Source organism: Triticum dicoccoides, chromosome 5B, assembly GCF_002162155.2.
Source record: "Triticum dicoccoides isolate Atlit2015 ecotype Zavitan chromosome 5B, WEW_v2.0, whole genome shotgun sequence".
Taxonomy (NCBI): domain Eukaryota; kingdom Viridiplantae; phylum Streptophyta; class Magnoliopsida; order Poales; family Poaceae; genus Triticum; species Triticum dicoccoides.
In genome coordinates this window covers 708,254,867-708,265,654 of record NC_041389.1, presented here as the reverse complement: position 1 = coordinate 708,265,654, position 10,788 = coordinate 708,254,867, and the positions used below count along the sequence as shown (strand labels likewise).

The following is a 10,788-nucleotide window of genomic DNA, read 5'->3' as shown; positions in this document are numbered from 1 at the left end:
GGGAGGAGGCAGGGGCAGGGGAGGGGCGCTGGGGAGGAGCGGCGAAGGGGCCCCCGGTCGCCCCGCTCGGGGAGGCGACGCGGGGGTACGGGGAAGGGAGGGAAGGGGGAGGGGAGGGGGGAGGAGCAGGCTCCGGCTAGCGGCGGCGACGGGCTCCGGCCGCGGCGGTGGCCCCGCGCGGGGGAGCCGCCGGCGGCGGCGAGGGAACATTAGGAGCGGGGCACTCCCAACTAATGTTACCGTGTGCGCAGTTGTAGACCCAACATGTGCTTCATCATTCTTCGGTCGCAACGACGGCCGTGATGATGAGCTCTATTCCTTTCTATTAGTGTTCAAATTTGAAGTTTGATATCCATCTTGAGGATGAGTAATTATTATTGTGCTATAGATTTGTATGTTAGTTTACTACACATGTTAGAATGTTATTTGCCGACATTGAGACTAGATTTAGAACCTTTTGTTACTATGTGTTTGGCTGTCAAATATAGCAAATGAACATGTTCAATGTTTTGTGCGAATAGGGTTTGGACAAACATCGTCGCCGTTGTGACCTTTTAGTGTACTACATAAAACACTATTTTCGTAAGTGGGTTTTGTGTAGTGCAAGTAAAATGTCACTCGGATCATTTTGTGAAGTAGGCAAGAAGCAGGGTCCCTCGGATCGGGTGAGCCGGCTTCCTCGATCTACTCTTTTGTCCGTATGCAAAAGGCTCACCGGAGCGGGGAAGCTATGGTTTTGCTGCTTGGCCGCGTATGCATGACGCCAGCCAGGCACACGCATTCGTAGCCAGCTCCGCGTGGATGCATGCATGATCGCACTGGATCCATTTTAGCTACGGACTAGGAGTAGATCATTGCTGCGTTCTGATCCTTATTTCTTTGGGTCATACGTTTTCCGGACGGAGGGAGTAGCTACATACCCAGGCAAGGCAAGCAGCTAGCTAGCCAGGCCAGCTAGGGTTACACGCACGATCTAACAGACGCGCACATGCATATTCCATTTTACGTTCGGATTGCTGCGCGCGTTCCAACTTCGGGTCGTAGTCGATAGTACGTAGGGCCGGTCATACATACAACTCCTATCCATATAAGCTAAGCCTAAGCTAGCTACGTACCCAGGCAAGGCAAGCAGGTAGCTAGCCAGGCCAGCCAGGGTTACACGCACGATCCATCCATCTCGTGCCCTAGCTACTGCGTACCTAGCTAGCTCTGCGATGGCCGACGGCAACCTCCTTCCTCTCGCCGGCTACGCCTTCGACCCAGCAGAACACCAGCTGATCACAGAGTACCTCGGCCCACGGATCGCCGCCGGAGCGGACGGCTTCTTCGCCAGCAGCCTCATCCACGAGGCCGACGCCTACTCCGCCGCCCCCGGCGACCTCGTTGAGATGTATCAACATGCGAAAGGAACGGACAAGGGCGATGGGAAAGGGGGCGTGTGGTACTTCTTCACCCCGGCCAGTCGTCACAAGACCAAATGCGGCCGCGGCCGCGGGAGGCGGAAGCGCGCCGTGGCCGCCGCCGGCGAGGGTTACTGTTGGCACTCGGAGAAGGGCGGGATCCCCGTGCTAGACAACCAAGGTAAACTCGTAGGCCATAGACGAAACCTCAGCTATGTCAAGAAGTTGCCGGGGGAGAAAGAAAAGATCAGGATCGGCTGGTGCATGGCCGAGTACAGCCTCCACGCCGACGACAAGCAAGACGACCTGGTGCTCTGCAAGGTCTGCGTGTCTCGTCACAGGAGCGAGACCACATACCACGAGGTTATCAATGCTCCTGGTTCCAAGAAAAGGAAGGCCGCCGACGTCCAGCACCCGGGTGCTCCACGTCCCCAAACCCCACGCCTCCAGAAACCGCCGATCGTCCAACAACCCGGGATGCTTCACGAGTATGGGCGCTGGTTCATGTCCGACGAAGGCGAGACGATGTTGCCGCCCGGAGCAGTGGACGACGGCAGCGTGGATCCAGGCGGGTTCTTCACCGACGACATGCTTCAAGATTTTCCCGAGCTCCACGACGCTGTGGTGGCGCATGGGTTCTTCCCCGGCAACGTCGACGGCAAAGTCCAAGAAGGCACTGGCGCTGCAGAGGATGAAGACGACGCCTTCCGGTGCACGTTGGATGAGCTGCTCCGCTTCTGCGACGACACGGCTGTGGCATGCCCTACCATGTGATGGCCGAAGAATGTACCATGGAAGACCGCGGCATCTGCAGCCAGGAGATGTTTCAGGATATAGAAGCTAGTGTAGCTCAATGGTCTACTTGCTAGTCTAGCTTTGATGTATGTGGTGATAAAGAAGCAAGATGTTGTTAGTTGTACTGTGATGAACAAGGCAGCAATTCATGTACAGTTTAATTGATCATTATTTTTCTATATGTTGACTTTTGATCTTCTTAAGCTTGAAGAAATCTTTACTAGTTAATAGAGCATGCATGGACGATGAGATCAGCCCTCTTTGATGCAAGCAATGGATTCGATGATGAAAAATAAAGCCTGGATGATCTATCATGTATGATGCTTGCGTAGTGCTAGGCCTTTCCATTTCGCTAGTTAACTCAATGCACTCTCGATCGTGCATACATAAGCAAATGCTAATTTTCTACCATGTCGTTTTCGCCTGTCTCTCTGCATGTGCGTGGTCTTGAAAAGCATAAAGATTGCTTGTTTGGTTAATTGTCTGGATAGATGAGTCGATGCAATCAAAACCTTACATTGTGCAATTTAAAAGGTCATGTGTAATGTTCATTTCAAATGAAAAAGGGGAAATAAATAAAAAGTCAAAAGAAAAGTAAAGAAAGATAATAAAGTGAAAAAGAAGAGAAGAACAACAAACACAAGAAAAGAGGCTAACAGGAAAATGATAAATTAATAAAAATAAATAAAGAATGATTAATACAAAACATAACCCAGAGGAAACAAGACACAAAAACCTCGTAGAAACAAGGAAAGATAAAACCAGAAGCAAAAAAACAGGGTGGGGGCAAGAAGAGAGCTGCCCATTCCATGAACAGGAAAGAAAGTCACCCCATCGTATGTGCACATAGGGTCGTGATCTTTGTCGGTTGTTCTGCAAGCGAGCGCAAGCTAGTGCTCGGTATAAATGATATATAGCAGTTGCCCCTCGGTAGTGCATTTGTTTTGTAGGCATGTTGTCCCTTCTCGTGGTGCATGCCGTAAGGAGGGATGGAGAAGACTTACCTGTCGGCGCAATGTTCTGGAAAGGTGCAAAATCATATGATGTGGCATCGGGTAGGGTGGACGTCAGCATGTCTATATAGTGCTAGTCGGGTAGGTCATAGGAGTAAAGCCCACATCAAAGTCGGTAACAGCGCCATGATCCAAAAAAATCGAAACTCATTAATTTTCTCGAGCAGCAAAAATATAGACAATATGCATAGCGGCGTCCCCAAGCCCTAGCCACATCCACTTGCTCCCTCTCCATGCCACCAGCCCGAGCCCATCCACGTCTCTACCTCTCTGCCCCACTCTTCCCTCGCCGTCTAGCTTCGCCATTGCCCGGACAAACAAGATGTATGCTATGTGATGACCCACAAGTATAGGGGATCAATCATAGTCCTTTCGATAAGTAAGAGTGTCGAACCCAACGAGGAGCAGAAGAAAATGACAAGCGGTTTTCAGCAAGGTAATGTCTGCAAGCACTGAAATATAAGTAACGAGTAGTTTGATCGCAATATAATCTGTAACGAGCAAGTAACAGTAATGGTAACAAAAGTGCAGCAAGGTAGCTCAATCCTTTTGAGGCAAAGGAAAGGCCAAAATGGTCTCTTATGATAAGCAAAGTGTTCTTGAGGGCACACGGGAATTTCATCTAGTCACTTTCATCATGTTGGTTTGATTTGTGTTCGCTACTTTGATAATTTGATATGTGGGTGGACCGATGCTTAGGTGTTGTTTCTTGAACAAACCTCATACTTATGATTAACCCCCTTGCAGGCATCCGCAATTACGAGAAAATTATTAAGAATAAATTCTAACAATAGCATTAAACTTTTTGGATCCAAATCGGTCCCTTACGGAATAGCGCATAAACTATGGTTTAAGATTCTGTCGCTCTCGCAACCCATCATCTAATATCTACTCCACAATGCATTCCCTTAGGCCCAAATATGGTGAAGTGTCATGTAGTCGACGTTCACAAGACACCACTAAAGGAATCACAACATACATACCATTAAAATATCAAACACATATAAAATTCACATGATTACTTGCAACAAGATTTCTCCCGTGACATCAAGAACAAAACTAACTACTAACAAATGATAATCATGCTCAAGATCAGAGGGGTATTAGATAGCATAACGGATCTGAATGCATAATCTTCCACCAAATAAATCATATAGTAATCAACTACAAGATGTAATCAATACTACTAGTCACCCACGAGCACCAATCTATAGTTCCGGTACAAAGACTGAACACAAGAGATGAACTAGGGTTTGTGAGGAGATGGTGTTGTTGAAGATGTTGATGGAGATTGCCCTTCCCAAGATGGGAGAGTTGTTGGTGATAATGATGACGATGATTTCCCCCTCCGGGAGGGAAGTTCTCCGGGTGGAATCGCTCCGCCTAAGGACAAAAGTGCTCCTGCCCAAGTTCCGCCTCGAGACGGCCGCGCTCCATCCCGAAAGTCCTCTCCTTATTTTTTCTAGGTCAAAATGACCTATATATGATAAGATGGGCACTGAAGGTGGGCTCGCTTGAGCACAACCCACCAGGACGCACCTGGGGGGCCTGACGCGCCCTGGTGTCTTGTGCTCATCAAGTGGCCCCCCTCCGGTAGTTATTTGCTCCATTATTTCTTATTTATTTCATAAAAATTCTTCGTGAAGTTTCAACTCATTTGGAGTTGTGCAGAATAGGTGGCCTGACATAGCTCTTTTAGGTTCAGATTTCCAGCTGCCGGAATTCTCCCTCTTTGTGTGAACCTTGCATATTATGAGATAAAAGGCATTACAATTACTCCAAAAATCATTATTATGCATACAAATATTATAAATAACAGTAGGTAAACATGATGCAAAATGGACGTATCAACTCCCCCAAGCTTAGACCTCGCTTGTCCTCAAGTGAAACCAAAATTGAAAAATATGTCCACATGCTTAGAGAGAGAGGTGTCGATAAAAACAAAATACGGACATAGAAGCAACATGTAAATTATTATAACAACAACAAACTTTAACATAAAACTTTTATCATAGAACTTTTACCATAGACTTCTCATGAACAAGTAACAATTCATCAAAACATCGAAGTATAAAGCATAAACTCTATTGAAAACCTACAAACTATGTTCTCAGTCAACTTTGCAACTGTAATTCATCATCTTTTCAAGAAAGGTCACGTATCGGAGCCTTTTTGGAAACTCCACATACTCAACCATCAAATAGTCTTGTATGATTGCTAACACTCACCGCATACACATGAGCAAAACGTTTCAAACGGACACATAGAAAGATAGGGGCTTATAGTTTTGCCTACCAACATACTCACCTCGAGGGTGATGTCAACAATAATAACTCATGCTCCCCATATCCAACTGGATATATGTGCCTAGATCTTTCCTCACCACATGATCACTACTAGGGAAAACCTTATACACAGAATCTTAGCAGCAGCACGCTTCAGGGTTCGGCGCTACTACTAATTAGCAGCAGCGAGGGTAAACAATAGGCGCTACTGCTATTTTTTAGCAGTAGCACGGTTTGTCGGAACCACGCTGCTACTAAAGTCGACCGACAGTTCCTGCCAACCTAGATTTAGCAGTAGCGCGGTCTATATAAACGCGGTGTTGATAAATTAGTAGCAATAGCGCGCTTTTTCCTGTACGCGCTACTTCTAATTGTCGCTTTTCTTAAACTGGCCACATGGCAGGACCCACTTAGCAGTAGCACGTGTGTCATAAGTGCGTTGTTGCTACTCTTATAGCAGTAGTGCGGTTTATGACCAGCGCTACTGCTAAGCCGCAGCACATGCTACCTTCCCCCCCCCTCCCCCTCCCCCATCCTCTCTTCCTCACTTTCCCCTACCTCCCACCTCCTCTCTCCCTCACTTTTCTTCTTCCTCACTACTCCCCCATTACTCTCCTTCCTCTACCTACCTTTCTCTCTCTTTATTGCTCCTAGCTAACTTACACCACCTCCATTAATGCATCTCCTTTCTCTTTTTCCTCTCCCTCCACTAGATAGTCATCTCCTTCCCCAACTAGCTTGGTAGATCTACCCATTTAATGAAGTGAGCTATGTACCTCCCTAACTAGATCTAGCCATCTCAAGAAGTAAGCTTTGTCCACTTTTGATCACTTTCGATCGACATCATCATCACCGTGCTTGATCTCGAGATAGGTGATTAAAAAATTGTGCTTTTTGCAAGAATGGAAATATGTGTATGTGTGCGATATGACATAATCGCGTGATATGATGGAAATTGTGTGTGGCTTGAGTTGCCGCCGAATTGTGCTTGAGTTGCCTATGTTTTTTTGAAAAGTCGATTTATTTCTGTTTCGGCAAATTTCAGGCAAACTCTATATGTCCTATTTTTAGGGAAGGTCATGCCGAACTTTTGTATGACTTTGATGCATGCACACATTTTTATAATTAAATTGTTTATTATTACGGTGCAGGCGTTCATGATGGTCAGTGGAACGATGGTGGATAGGTGGTTGCGGTCGGCGGTGCAGGACATGAAAGAAAATAACCTGACAGAGGTTTTATGTCCGTGTCAAAGATGCAAAGGAAAAGTTTGGCTCGACCCCTATGACGATGGTCGTGTCGAAGCGCACCTGCTAATGACTGGTTTCATGGATGGCTACACTCAGTGGATAATTGAAGATGAGGATGATGATGTTGAGGACGCCGACGGGGCAGGCAATGATGACACAGGGCAAGACGAATAGATGATCGACAATGACGGCAGGGAAGAGGCCGTACATGGCGGCGGAGAATGGGCCAGACATGGCGGCGGAGAAGGGGCCGGACATGGTGGTAGAGAGAACGTGGACTCCACGCCGCAGAGTTCATCGATACTAAGTTCAATCGTGCGGGGCCCTCATGTTCAAGCACTTCTTCACAGGGAGACGAGTACTAAGAGAGCTGCTTCTAGAGAGGAGGCTAAGCTGGAGCAACTGGTGGTAGACTCTAACAATCCATTGTGTGATGGTTGCAATCCTGAGGTGACCCGCTTGAGTTTCATGCTCCAACTCCTGAAGACGAAGGCTAAAAACAAATGGACTGACCCTAGCCACGATGAGCATCTCAAGTACCTAAAGGATGTTCTTCCCGCAGGGAATCTATGTCCTACTAGTGTGGATGAGGCCAAGAAGATCATGTGCCCTCTTGATCTGCCGCATGTTAGATACCATGCATGCATCAACGATTGCATAATTTATCGGAAGGAGCACGCGGAAAAAACAAGTTGTCCGGTGTGCAATGCTTCTCGATACAAGAAGGCCGGGAAGAAATCTCCCCAGAAAGTTGTATGGTACTTACCGATCACTCCCCGTCTCCAGCGGTATTTCATAGATTCCAAGGAAGCAAAGCTCATGCGCTGGCACCCGGAGAGGAAGAAGCCCGACGATGGAGATGATCCGAAGCTGAGACACGTCAAGGATGGAAGCCAGTGGAGAGCGTTGAACGACTTCTATCAGTATTTCGAATCTGATGCAAGGAACATCGTGCTCGGCGCGTGTACCGATGGCATGAATCCATTTGGCAACCAGAACACCAACCATAGCACATGGCCCGTGTTTGTATGGATGTACAACCTACCCCCCTGGTTGGGCATGAAGTTGAAGTACATGAGCATGAGCATGGTGATTCAAGGGCCGAAACAACTGGGAAATAATATTAATCTGTATTTGGGACTACTTCAAGAGGAGTTAGACACGTTATGGAAAACACCGGTCAAGACATGGGATGCCAGCAAAGGCGAGTATTTCTACATGAGAGCCACGCTGATCACAACGGCACACGACTATCTCTGTTATGGATATGTCACAGACCAGGTGTGCCATGGAAATTGCAGATGCACGCGGTACATGGATGATACGACGTCTCAGTAGCTAACGTCAATGAAAGAGGGCGGGTCTGAGAAAATCGTGTACATGGGGCATCGAAGATGGCTCGAGAAGGACGACCCATGGAGAAATCATGGAGATCTATTCAATGATCACGCTGAGCATCGAGGACCTCCACGTAAGCGGAGCGGCGCCAAAATCAATGAGCTGTTGAAAAACTGGGAACAGTGCCCCATGCTGGGAAAGATGATGAAAAAGGCGCCAGAGTCGCTGCTGAAGGTATGGAAGATGAGGTTAGTGTTCTGGGACTTGGAGTAATGGCACAAACTCGACACACCAAATTGCCTTGACAAATGCATATCTGTAAGAATATCCTTGAGAGCTTGCTCGCGACACTGTTGAACATGCTGGATATGACCAAGGATGGGCCGAAGGCAAGAAAAGACTTGCAAGATTTGGAAATCAGGGAAGATCTGTACATGCCGCCCCGTAAAAAGTAAGACGAGACAGAGACGGAGACAGAGGCGCGGGAGAATAATGGCAAAAAAGTAAAGGAAGAGGATTATTGCACCCCTTCTTGCTTCGCCTTAAGTCAGGCTGATATCGTTCAATTCTTTAAGTGCCTTACCGGAGTCAAAGTTAGTTCCGGTTACTGTGGCAAGATAAGCAGATATCTAGACACGAACAAGAAGATGTTCAGCGGGATGAAGTCCCATGACTGTCATGTGATTATGACGCAAATACTACATGTTGCCCTTAGAGGGATAATGGACAAGCACGTCTGTGACACGCTTATTGGTCTCTGCAACTTTTCCGATACCATCTTTCGAAAGTCGATCAGTGTAAAGCAGCTCCGAAGGCTACAGGAAGAGATCGTTCTGATACTGAATGAGCTTGGGATTTACTTCCGGCCCGCGTTCTTTGACATCATAGTGCATCTGTGTGTCCATATTGTGGACGACATAATAGACATGGAGCCATCATTCCTGCACAACATGATGTCGTTTGAGTGGATGAATGGGATCATCAAAGGATTCGTTCGTAACATGTTCCGTCCGGATGGAAGCATCGTCCAGGGCTATCTGACACAAGAGTGCATCTCTTTCTGCGAGAATTTTCTATATGGCACGGACCAGCCGCCTGGTGTTGTTGTTGGTTTGCCCGTTAACAAGCACGATGGGAGGCTCAAAGGAGAAGGTCACTCCAACAGTCGCAGGGAACTGCACGTGGCATACTCAGATCGACGCAATGACTTTGACAAAGCAAACTTGCTAGTGCTACAACACCTAGACGAGGTATATCCTTTCGTGTCACTGCACAAAGAAATTATCGCAAATAAGTATCATGACCGGGGGTATGCAGGACGGACGCTGAAGTTACTAGAGAGCACAACTCCACTTTCCTGCATTGGTTCAAAGAGCATATTATTGCTAATCCCCCGGAAGAGGGCTCTAAGGACGGATTGCCCATATATGCCTTAGCACATGGCCCCTCGCCCAACCTCGTCACCTATCAGGCATACGATATCAACGGATACACGTTCTACACGGAGGACAAAGATATGGTGAGTGATGATCAGAACTCAGGGTTGACGATGGAGAGCATGACCGGCTGTGACAACGGCGCAACTGAGAGATTTTACGGAAGGGTCGAGGAGATCTAGGAGCTTGACTACTCTGGACTGCACAACGCGACGATGTTCTGTGTCAGATGGGCTAAGAATGTCGAAAGAGAAAACCGTTGTTTCACTACCATGACTATACCCGACGCCAAGAGCGCTACCGTGAACGCTATCGCAAAAAATGAGCCATGGGTACACGCTATGCACGTGACACAATGCTTCTTCATAACCGACCCTTTCAATCCCAGCCGTGTTGTCGTGAGGAGAAGCAAAACGAACATCATTGGAATGGATGGAGTCGCCAATGAGAAAGACTATGATCAGTACGACAACCCAATGAGGGAAGATGACGATGACGATGAAGTATATGTCAAAAGGAGAATCAATACTACATTACATAAGAAAGATTGTACTCCATGGAAAAGGAAAAGTCACCATGAGGGGCTCGATTATTCTTCAACGAACAAGAAGGGAAAGAAGATCACTCAAAAACGAAAACGTCAATGCTGAGGAACTGTACGTTATCGGTCAAATGATGTAATATATATGTTCCCATTTTGTGTACACACTTGGCCATTATGCATTGGTCAAATGATGTAATATATATGTTCCCATGCAATATATATCGCCTTAGTTATATACATTGTATCACCTTCCCTTCGTTCACTGCTGTCGGAAAAAAGGAAAAGAAAATAAAAGAAAAGGGAGAGAAAATAAAGGAAAATAAAATAGAAGGAACAAACAGGAAGACTGGTACAGGTAATAGCAGTAGAGCTTTCTACAGGAAAACACTATCACTATCTATAGTAGCAGTAGCGCTTTCTGAAGTAAACGCTATAGCTATCTAAAATAGCAGCAGCGCATTCTTCGTAAAAGCGATATAGCTAACTTAGCTATAGCGCGTTTGCTAGAACGCGCTACTGCTATCTCGACATAACCCCCCAAAAGCCTCACTCCCTCTACTTCTTCCCGCCTCTCTTTCCCCAAATCCCCCTCTCTCATCCCCGTGTCGTCGCCGCCAGAGACCTCGACCCCGGCGCTCGCCCCTCGACCCCAGCGCTCGCTCCCAACCCCGATGCTCGCCCCCGTCCCCGCGCTCGCCCCCGTCTCCCCCGACCCCGGCGACCCCCG

General features: G+C 47.3%; 1 pseudogene; it reads left to right on the top strand.

The window, feature by feature from the left end:
• The window catches only part of LOC119310661, a 2,615-nt pseudogene extending 441 nt beyond the window's left edge, over window positions 1–2,174 (top strand).
• The last annotated feature ends 8,614 nt before the right edge of the window (window positions 2,175–10,788 follow it).